This window comes from Arachis duranensis, chromosome 9, assembly GCF_000817695.3.
Source record: "Arachis duranensis cultivar V14167 chromosome 9, aradu.V14167.gnm2.J7QH, whole genome shotgun sequence".
NCBI classification, from domain to species: Eukaryota; Viridiplantae; Streptophyta; class Magnoliopsida; order Fabales; family Fabaceae; genus Arachis; species Arachis duranensis.
Genome location: NC_029780.3, coordinates 75,322,411 through 75,331,715, shown reverse-complemented (window position 1 = coordinate 75,331,715; position 9,305 = coordinate 75,322,411). Strand labels below are relative to the sequence as shown.

At 38.0% G+C, this 9,305-nt stretch overlaps 1 non-coding gene across 1 annotated transcript; it reads right to left on the bottom strand.

Annotated features, from left to right (window-relative positions):
* Window positions 1-8,495: 8,495 nt before the first annotated feature.
* LOC127742294 (small nucleolar RNA R71) lies at window positions 8,496-8,603 on the bottom strand. The gene has a single exon (XR_008003482.1). It is a non-coding gene; the product is annotated as a small nucleolar RNA R71 (small nucleolar RNA).
* Between the last annotated feature and the right edge of the window lie 702 nt (window positions 8,604-9,305).

Below are 9,305 nucleotides of genomic sequence, written 5' to 3'. Positions count from 1 at the left end.
GCCATCTTGAAGAAGGGAAGAGAAAGTAAATTAAATTCAAATAGATATATAGCAAGGAAGAGAACGGAAGAGTGGTGATGGATGCACATTAGGATGTAATTGACATTAACACATGCTCGCGAGTACATGTGAAAAGCCATCAATTGAAAATAGCTAGTGCATATAAGGACAAGTGAATGCAAGGTGTTTATTGGCATGCCGGCAAAGGGTATGAGTAGCATAGACCAAGCATCACTTGTAATAAATCACCATGTTTGTATTGACAATTATATTCAATTAATAAAATAGTAAAGGGAGTTTATGAAAAGCAAGCATTGAATAGTAAAAAGTATAATACAGAAGTGCATAAGGCCATGTGGGCTTTTTCACAAACACATAGCATGCATGGGAAATAAGGTATAGAAAGTATTAAAGTAAACATGCAAGCAACCATTTAAAGAAAATAATATATAATTGCCAAATAATTTGCAATAATTCACAAGCATATAATGAGGAATAATGACTCAAATAAATTTTAAAATAAAAAAATGCAATGAATGAAAGTATGCAAATAAATTAAATAAAATAGAATGGAAGTGAGAGAAAATAAGAAAGGAAGAAGAATGAAATAAGAAAAGATAAGAAGAATAAGGATTCGGAGAAGAAAAGATAAGAAAATTGGCACTAATCTGGAGAGGTTGTGCGACGCTGGCGACGCGGTTGCGTGCGTGACGCGGTTGCGTGGTGCGCAATAAGGTTAGGCGACGCGGACGCGTGGGGCACGCGATCGCGTGACTTGATTTGTGCTAGTGGCACGAGTGCAGCCTCGCGGTCGCACAACTCTCTGTTCAAAACTTAGTATTGCCAAAATCCAGGGTGACGCGGTCGCGTGGTCGACGCGATCGCGCGGGTGGCCTTTTTCTTAAAATGACGCGGCCGCGTGGGGCACGCGGTCGCGTGGTAGGGCTTGGGCTTCCAGCACAAGTCCAGCCCAATTCCAGCTCAACTTTCGGCCATACACCTTGTTACGTCGAAATCCAGGGCCACGCGGTCGCGTGGGTGACGCGGACGCGTGGGGAAGCCATTTTGCAAATGACGCGGCCGCATCAGTGATGTGGTCGCGTGGACGATTTGTGCCCTTGGCACGCCTCCAGCCCTGCTCCTGCATAACTCTCTGTTCAATTTGTTTTCCTCCTAACGCACATACGACGCGGACGCGTCAGCGACGCTGCCGCGTCGCGTGCGTAAATCCTTTTTTTTTTGAAAAATGAAGAATGCAGTGTTAATATGAATGTGATGCAAAACTCCAGGTTCAATATAATAAAATAAAATAAAACTAGAAAACAAATAAAACTAAATAAAAATGAAAAATAAACGATCATACCATGGTGGGTTGTCTCCCACCTAGCACTTTTAGTTAAAGTCCTTAAGTTAGACATTTGGTGAGCTTCCTGTTATGGTGGCTTGTGCTTGAACTCATCCAGGAATCTCCACCAATGTTTGTGAATTCAGTGTCCTCCGGGATCCCAAACTAAGCATGTAAAGCCCTTAAGAAGCTTCAAACAGATTCTTAGGCTCCCAGGGTGACAAATGCCAGAACAGATTCCAGGATCCCAAACTTTACTTTTACACCCGTTTTTGTCTCGATCTGTATTTTTCCAGCCGGGTGAAAGGTGATATGAATTCTCACTGCAGCGACCAAACAGCTTCCTAGACCCATTCAGTTGAGCTTTATACCAACCTTTGCGTTTAAACTTAAAGCTTCCAACCATGATGAACCTTGCAGGACAATTCTTACCACTGACCATCTTCCTCTTACTCTTGATGCCACAAAAAGCTCTAAGTTGACCATCCGTCTTCAGTAGCCCATATTCAAGTGGGATTAGAAAGCTATGGGATATGAATTTTACCCACTTGAATGTTGTGAAGGATGATGGCAACTTAGGGGGAGGTATTTTTAATGAAATTGCAAGCTCCACTCCTTTGTGCTCCTCTCTGATAATTACCACCTCTTTGCAAGCTTTTTTAATTTCAACCTCTTCCTCTTGGTAGCTCTCTTTCAATTCAATCTCCTGTTCGTTGCTTTCCAAGGGCATGGTAGGTTGTGCTTCTTCTTCTTGAATCTCCATCTCTTGATCAACCTCTTCCAAGTCTTCAACTATGATATGCTTTGGAGGTTGTACACCCTCCTCAGCATCAATTTCAACCGTCTTGGAAGGAGGCTCAATGTCTTGACTTTCCCATGGAGGTTATGCATCTCCTAAGTCTTCAACCACTTCTTCTTCTTCTTGAACAATGACAGCGTCTTCTACTTGTTCTAGTACGAATTCATTCTCTGTCTTGTCCACTGGAGTTTTTGGTATCTCCGTCATGCTACGCTCTTTAGTAGACTGTCCACATGAAGTTGTGGCTGATCCTTGTATATTTGAGCACCTAGAAACCCATTGAATTACTACTTGCTCCAGTTGTTGAATGGTTGCCTGAAATCGATCCACTGTTTCCTTGAAACGATGCTTTGTCTCTTGATGTACTCAGCTTTCATAAGTAGGATCATAGTGCTCTTAGATTGATGGATATGGAGATGATGAATATTGAAGTGGTGGTTCTTGGGAGTAATTGGGTTGGAATTGGGATGGTTTTATATATGGTTCATATGGCTCGTAAGGTGGTTGGTATGGTGGTTGAGGGTTAAGGTCATATGGAGGTGAATAGCGGAAAGGGGCTTGTGAGTTTGGTGGTCCAAAGTTATGTTGAGGAAAGGGTTCATAGGCATATGGTGGTGGTTGTTGATAGTCAATTGGAGGTGGTTGTTGCCATGAGGATTGATCAAGTCCTAGTGGCTCCTCCCATCTTTGATTGTTCCAACCTTGATGCATGTTCTCATTGTAATTTCTTCTTCCTGCAACATTATTGTAACCAAACTCATAGCCAAAGGGGTGAGAGTTCATGATAGCAAATAAAAAAAATTAAAAACAAAAATAAAAACAAATTGAAATTAAAAGGTTATTTAAATTTTGAATTTGAAAATTAAATTTTGAAATTTGAATTTTAAATTTTGAAATTTGAATTTTTAATTTTTGAAATTTGAATTTTTTTTTTGAAATTTGAAAATTGAAAATTTTTAAATTTGATTTTTGAAATAAGATAAGATAAGATAAAATTTTAAAATAAAAATCAATAACCTCTTAATTAAGGAAAAAGCAAATAAAAATAAAAAATAAAAACAAATCAAAAAGCAAATATTTACAATAACCAATAATAAGACACACGTTTGCAATTTCCCGGCAACGGCGCCGTTTTGATGAGAGAACTTTTGCGTGGTCTAGAAATTTGCGGATAAATCCTCGTTGCAAGTATAGTTTCTAAACCTTCAAAAGCCCTTTCATACAAACGTTTTGGTTATCACAAGTAACAAACCCCCTTGAAATTGATAATCGAGTATTCAAACCTCGGATCGTCTTCTCAAGGAATTGCAGGGAGGTATGTTCTTATTGTTGGTTATGAGTTTGTAAATTAGGGGTTTTAGAAATTAGGGAGCAGTATGTTGTATAAGAAGAAATAAAATAAATAAATAACTATAAAATAAACTCTTGGCAAGGTACGAAAACAGGAAGTCCTATCGTGGTTATCCTTATCAATTGTAAAGAGAATTGGATTCTTCTCCCACTTTGTTAACCTCTAACTATGAAGGTAAGTTATGTGGATGAATTAATTCTGATTCCTCAGGTCCTAGTCTTTCCTTGGGAAAGACTAGAGTTATTGGAACTTGAATTAATTCTTGAAGAATTCCAATTTTCAATCAACAATGAGTTTGATAACTCAAGGGTCACCAATTATTTAACCAAAGCCGAAAGGGAAAAATAAATCTAAATTGAATTGAAAGCAATCTTAAACAGAATAAAACAATCATAATCTGAAATACCTCAAAATGCATTAATAAAAGAAATCAATTCTAACATGAAGTTCGTAAACCAACATTAACAAACTGAAATAAAATAATAGAATAAATAAAGAACCTGGGATTGAGAGCCACTCCTAAAACTAAGAGAAATCCTAAATCCTAATACTAAGAGAGAGGAGAGAACCTCTCTCTCTAAAAACTACATCTAAAACATGAAAAGTGAATTATGAGAGACTCCTCATGAATGAATGGATTCCCCCACTTTATAGCCTCTAATCTGTGTTTTCTGGGCCGCAAACTGGGTTAAGAATAGCCCAGAAATTGCCCCCAGCATATTCTGGTACATACAGGTCGCGAAAAAGTGACGCGGCCGCATGGCTCACGCGGCCGCGCGGGTTGTGTTCCTGTCAGGTCACGCGTCCGCGTGACCCACGCGTTCGTGTCGCTTGGCTTCGGGGCAGCTATGGCAAATTATATATCAAATCGAAGCCCCAGACGTTAGCTTTCCAACCCAACTAGAACCGCATCGTTTGGACCTCTGTAGCTAAAGTTATAGCCGTTTGAGTGCAAAGAGGTCAGGCTGGACAGCTTAGCAATTTCTCCAGCTTCTTGTATTCCTTCCACTTTTGCATGCTTCCTTTCCATCCTCTGAGCCATTCCTGCCCTGTAATCTCTGAGATCACTTAACACACATATCAAGGCATCTAATGGTAATAAGAGAGGATTAATAATAAGCAAATATAAGATCAAAGAAGCACATTTTCAATCATAGTACAAAATCAGGAAGGAAATATAAAACTATGCAAATATTATGAATAAGTGGGTAAAGAGTTGATAAAAAATTCACTCAATTGAGCACAAGATAAACCATAAAATAGTGGTTTATCAAACACCCCTAGATATAGCTAGATAATAACTATATACAGATATATACATACAACATCCCAGGTCCTGACCTGTCCAAGAAGTCCCTAAGCTGGCACCCGGGCCAGCTTAGACTATATAGTCACCTAGTCTCTCTAAAATACTAAAGCGAGGGAAAATACGTTCTAGGTCTTCAAAACTCAAGTCAGGTGGAACGTCATCAAAATGTGGAAGGTCGTCTACTACTCCTCTGCATGATCACATGTCATCAAAGAGCGTCTCTCAAGTACCTCATCGAGTGGCCACATAATAGCAACATCGTACGGAGGACTTAGGCTAAAGTTTGTACATAAGCGGGGTGCAGACGTTGGCTGGCCTCACAGTATATACATATAAACAGGTAACAGAGTTCACACTAGACTCAGAGGACTACCTAAAGCGAAATCCTCTTTGCAGAACGATCATCAACGAACTACGGAAGGGTACTCTTGCTTCCATCTGATGGGGAAGGGAGAGAGAAGAGGTAAGAACTGGAAAGTTCTTAGTAGGGCGGGGTTATTAGTTGCGTTTATTAATTTCGTGTTGTTTAGCAGACAAATAGCAGAATACCAAGAAACAGTAAATAGAAGACAGATAAATAGAGAAAATAGAGAAAGCAAAAAGCAAAACATAAATAAAAGAATACAAGAAAACAAAACACAGACACAGTAAATAGAATACAAACAACAATCATAACAGAGGAAATGTGCAACCAAGTATGATGCATATCTGTCCTATGCTGGCCATGAGCTCACGTGTTGGTTTACACCCTGCAGCCCGACATTTCCCAGGAACAAGCCTGAACCTTCATCACTTATGTATTTTCAATGGTGGAGTTTCTACACACCATAGATTAAGGGTGTGGAGCTCTGTTGTTCCTCAAGTATTAATGCAATTACTACTATTTTCTATTCAATTCATGCTTATTCTTATTCTAAGATATTCGCTGCACTTCAACATGATGAATGTGATGATCTGTGACACTCATCACTATTCTCAACCTATGAACGCGTGCCTGACAACCACTTCTGTTCTACCTTAGATCGAGCGTGTATCTCTTAGCCTCCATTCTGAAAGATCGGAGTCTTCGTGGTATAAGCTAGAATCCATTGGCGGTCATTTCTGAGATCCGAAAAGTCTAAACCTTGTCTGTGGTATTCCGAGTAGGATCTGGGAAGGGATGACTATGACGAGCTTTAGACTCGCGAGTGTTGGGCGTACTAACAGACGCAAAAGGATCAATAGATCCTATTCCAACAAGATCTAGAACCAACAGATGATTAGTCGTGCGGTGACAGCACATTTGGACCATTTTCACTGAGAGGACGGGAGGTAGCCATTGACACCGGTAAAACCCGAACATACAGCTTGCCATGGAAAGGAGTATGAAGGAGTGGATGAAGGCAGTAGGAACGCAGAGATTCAAAAGGAACAAAGCATCTCTATACACTTATCTGAAATTCTCACCAATGAATTACATAAGTATCTCTATCTTTATTTTATGTTTTATTTATATTTTAATTATCAAAACTCCATAACCATTTGAATCCGCCTGACTGAGATTTACAAGGTGACCATAGCTTGCTTCAAGTCAACAATCTCCGTAGGATCGACCCTTACTCACGTAAGGTTTATTACTTGGACGACCCAGTGCACTTGCTGGTTAGTTGTGCGAAGTTGTGAAAAAGAGTGAGATTACAATTGTGCGTACCAAGTTGTTGGCGCTATTGTGTATCACAATTTCGTGCACCAAGTTTTTGGCGCTATTGCCGGGGATTGTTTGAGTTTGGACAACTGACGGTTCATCTTGTTGATCAGATTAGGTAATTATCTTCTTATTTTATTTTCAAAAAGTTTTCAAAAATCTTTTAAAATTTTCTTCTTTTTTTTCTTTTTCCAAATATAATTTTTGAAAAATACAAAAAAAATTCATAAAATCATAAAAACTCAAAAATATTTCATGATTCTTGTTTGAATCTAGGGCCAAATTTTATGTTTGGTGTTAATTGCATGATTTTGATTGTCTTGCAATTTTCAAAACACATTCATTGTGTTCTTGATGATCTTCAAGCTGTTCTTGATGAATTGCTTTGTTTGATCTTCATGATTTCTCGTTTTGCACTCCATGATGTTTTACATATGTATTCTTGCAAGCATATGGCCCAAACATGAGAAAGTTCTAAGTTTGGTGTCTTGTATGTTTTCTTTTACTAAGGAAACTGAGTCTTGATGTTCATCTTGATCTTTAAGATTTTTCTTGGTGTTCATCTTGACGTTCATAATGTTCTTGCATATATCTTGTGTTTGGATCTAAGAATTATATGTTTTGACTCATTTTGTTGTTTTTAAAAATTGAAAACATATCTTATTGAATAAAGGATTTAGAAAAATAAAGATCCAAGAACATAAAGTAGAGGAATTACAGAGAAAAAGCTGGGCGTTCAAAACACCCAGTGAAGAAGGAGAACTAGCGTTTAAACGCCAGCTAGGGTACCTGGCTGGGCGTTTAAATGCCCAAACCATGCAGCAATTGGGCGTCAAACGCCCAAAACATGCAGCTCCTGGGCGTTTAACGCCAGCATGACACAAGGAGAGGAATTTTATTTTCAAATCAAATCTTTTTCAAATCTTCATATTTTTTTTTAAATCAAATCTTTTTCAAATCAAATATTTTCAATCATATCTTTTTCAAAATCATATCTTTTCAAACATATCTTTTTCAAAAAAATCAAATCTTTTTAATTTCTTTTTCAAATCTTTTTCACAATATATTTCAATTATATCTTTTCAAACATATCTTTTTCAAATCATATCTTTTCAAAATCAATTTCAAAATCTTTTCTAACTTCTTATCTTTTCAAAATTGATTTTCAAATCCTTTTCAACTAAGTAATTGACTTCTTCAAAACTACAACCAATTTTTCAAAATTATTTTAAGTTTTCATTTTTTTTAGTTATTAAATTTTTTTCGAAAATCCCCCCTCTCTCATCTTTTTCTATTTAAACACTAACATTCCTCCTCCTTTGTCAATTCAAACTCCATCTCTCTTTGTGTGTTCAAAATTTTACCTACCACCTTCTTCTATTCTTATTTTCCTCTGACACCTCAAGGAATCTCTATACTGTGACATAGAGGATTCTATATTTTCTTTGTTTTCTTTTCATTCATATGAACAGGAACAAAGATAAAGGCATACTTGTTGAAGCTGATCCTGAACCTGAAAGGACTTTGAAGAGGAAGCTAAGAGCAGTTAAAGCACAAAACTCTAAAGAGGACCTCACTAAAATTTTCAAAAAGGAAGCAGCAAAAGAAACAATTATGGCCAAACCAAACAACAATGCAAGGAAGATGCTTGGTGATTTTACTACACCAACTTCCAACTTCTATGGAAGAAGCATCTCAATCCCTGCCATAGGAGCAAACAATTTTGAGCTAAAGCCTCAATTAGTTTCTCTACTGCAACAAAACTGCAAGTTTCATGGACTTCCATCAGAAGACCCTTGTCAGTTTTTAACTGAGTTCTTGCAGATCTGTGATACTGTTAAGACTAATGGAGTTGATCCTGAAGTTTACAAGCTTATACTTTTCCCTTTTGCTGTAAGAGACAGAGCTAGAACATGGATAGACTCACAACCCAGAGATAGCCTGGACTCTTGGGATAAGCTGGTCACGACCTTCTTGGCCAAGTTCTTTCCTCCTCAGAAGCTGAGCAAGCTTAGAGTGGATGTCCAGACCTTCAGACAAAAAGATGGTGAATCCGTCTATGAAGCTTGGGAAAGATACAAGCAACTGACCAAAAAGTGTCCTTCTGACATGCTTTCAGAATGGACTACATTAGATATATTCTATGATGGTCTGTCTGAATTTTCTAAGATATCACTAGACCACTCTGCAGGTGGATCCATTCACCTAAAGAAAACACCTGCAGAAGCTCAGAAACTTATTGAAATGGTTGCAAATAACGAGTTCATGTATACCTCTGAGAGGAATCCTGTGAGTAATGGGACGTCTCAAAAGAGAGGAGTTCTTGAAATTGATGCTCTGAATGCCATACTAGCTCAGAATAAAATATTGACCCAACAAGTCAATATGATATCTCAGAGTCTGAATGGATTGCAAAATGCATCCAACAGTACTAAAAAAGCATCTTCTGAAGAAGAAGCTTATGATCCTGAGAACCCTGCAATGGTAGAAGTGAATTACATGGGTGAAGGTTTTGGCAACACCTATAATCCTTCATGGAAAAATCATTCAAATTTTTCATGGAAGGATCAACAGAAGCAAGGCTTCAATAATAACAATGGTGGAAGAGACAGGTTTAGCAATAGCAAACCTTTCCCATCATCATCTCAGCAATAGACAGAGCACTCTGAGAAGAATCTTTCTAGCTTAGCAAACATAGTCTCTGATCTATCTAAGGCCACTCTTAGTTTTATGACTGAAACAAGATCCTCAATTAGAAATTTAGAGGTACAAGTGGGCCACCTGAGTAAAAAGGTTACTGAAACTCCTCCTAGCACT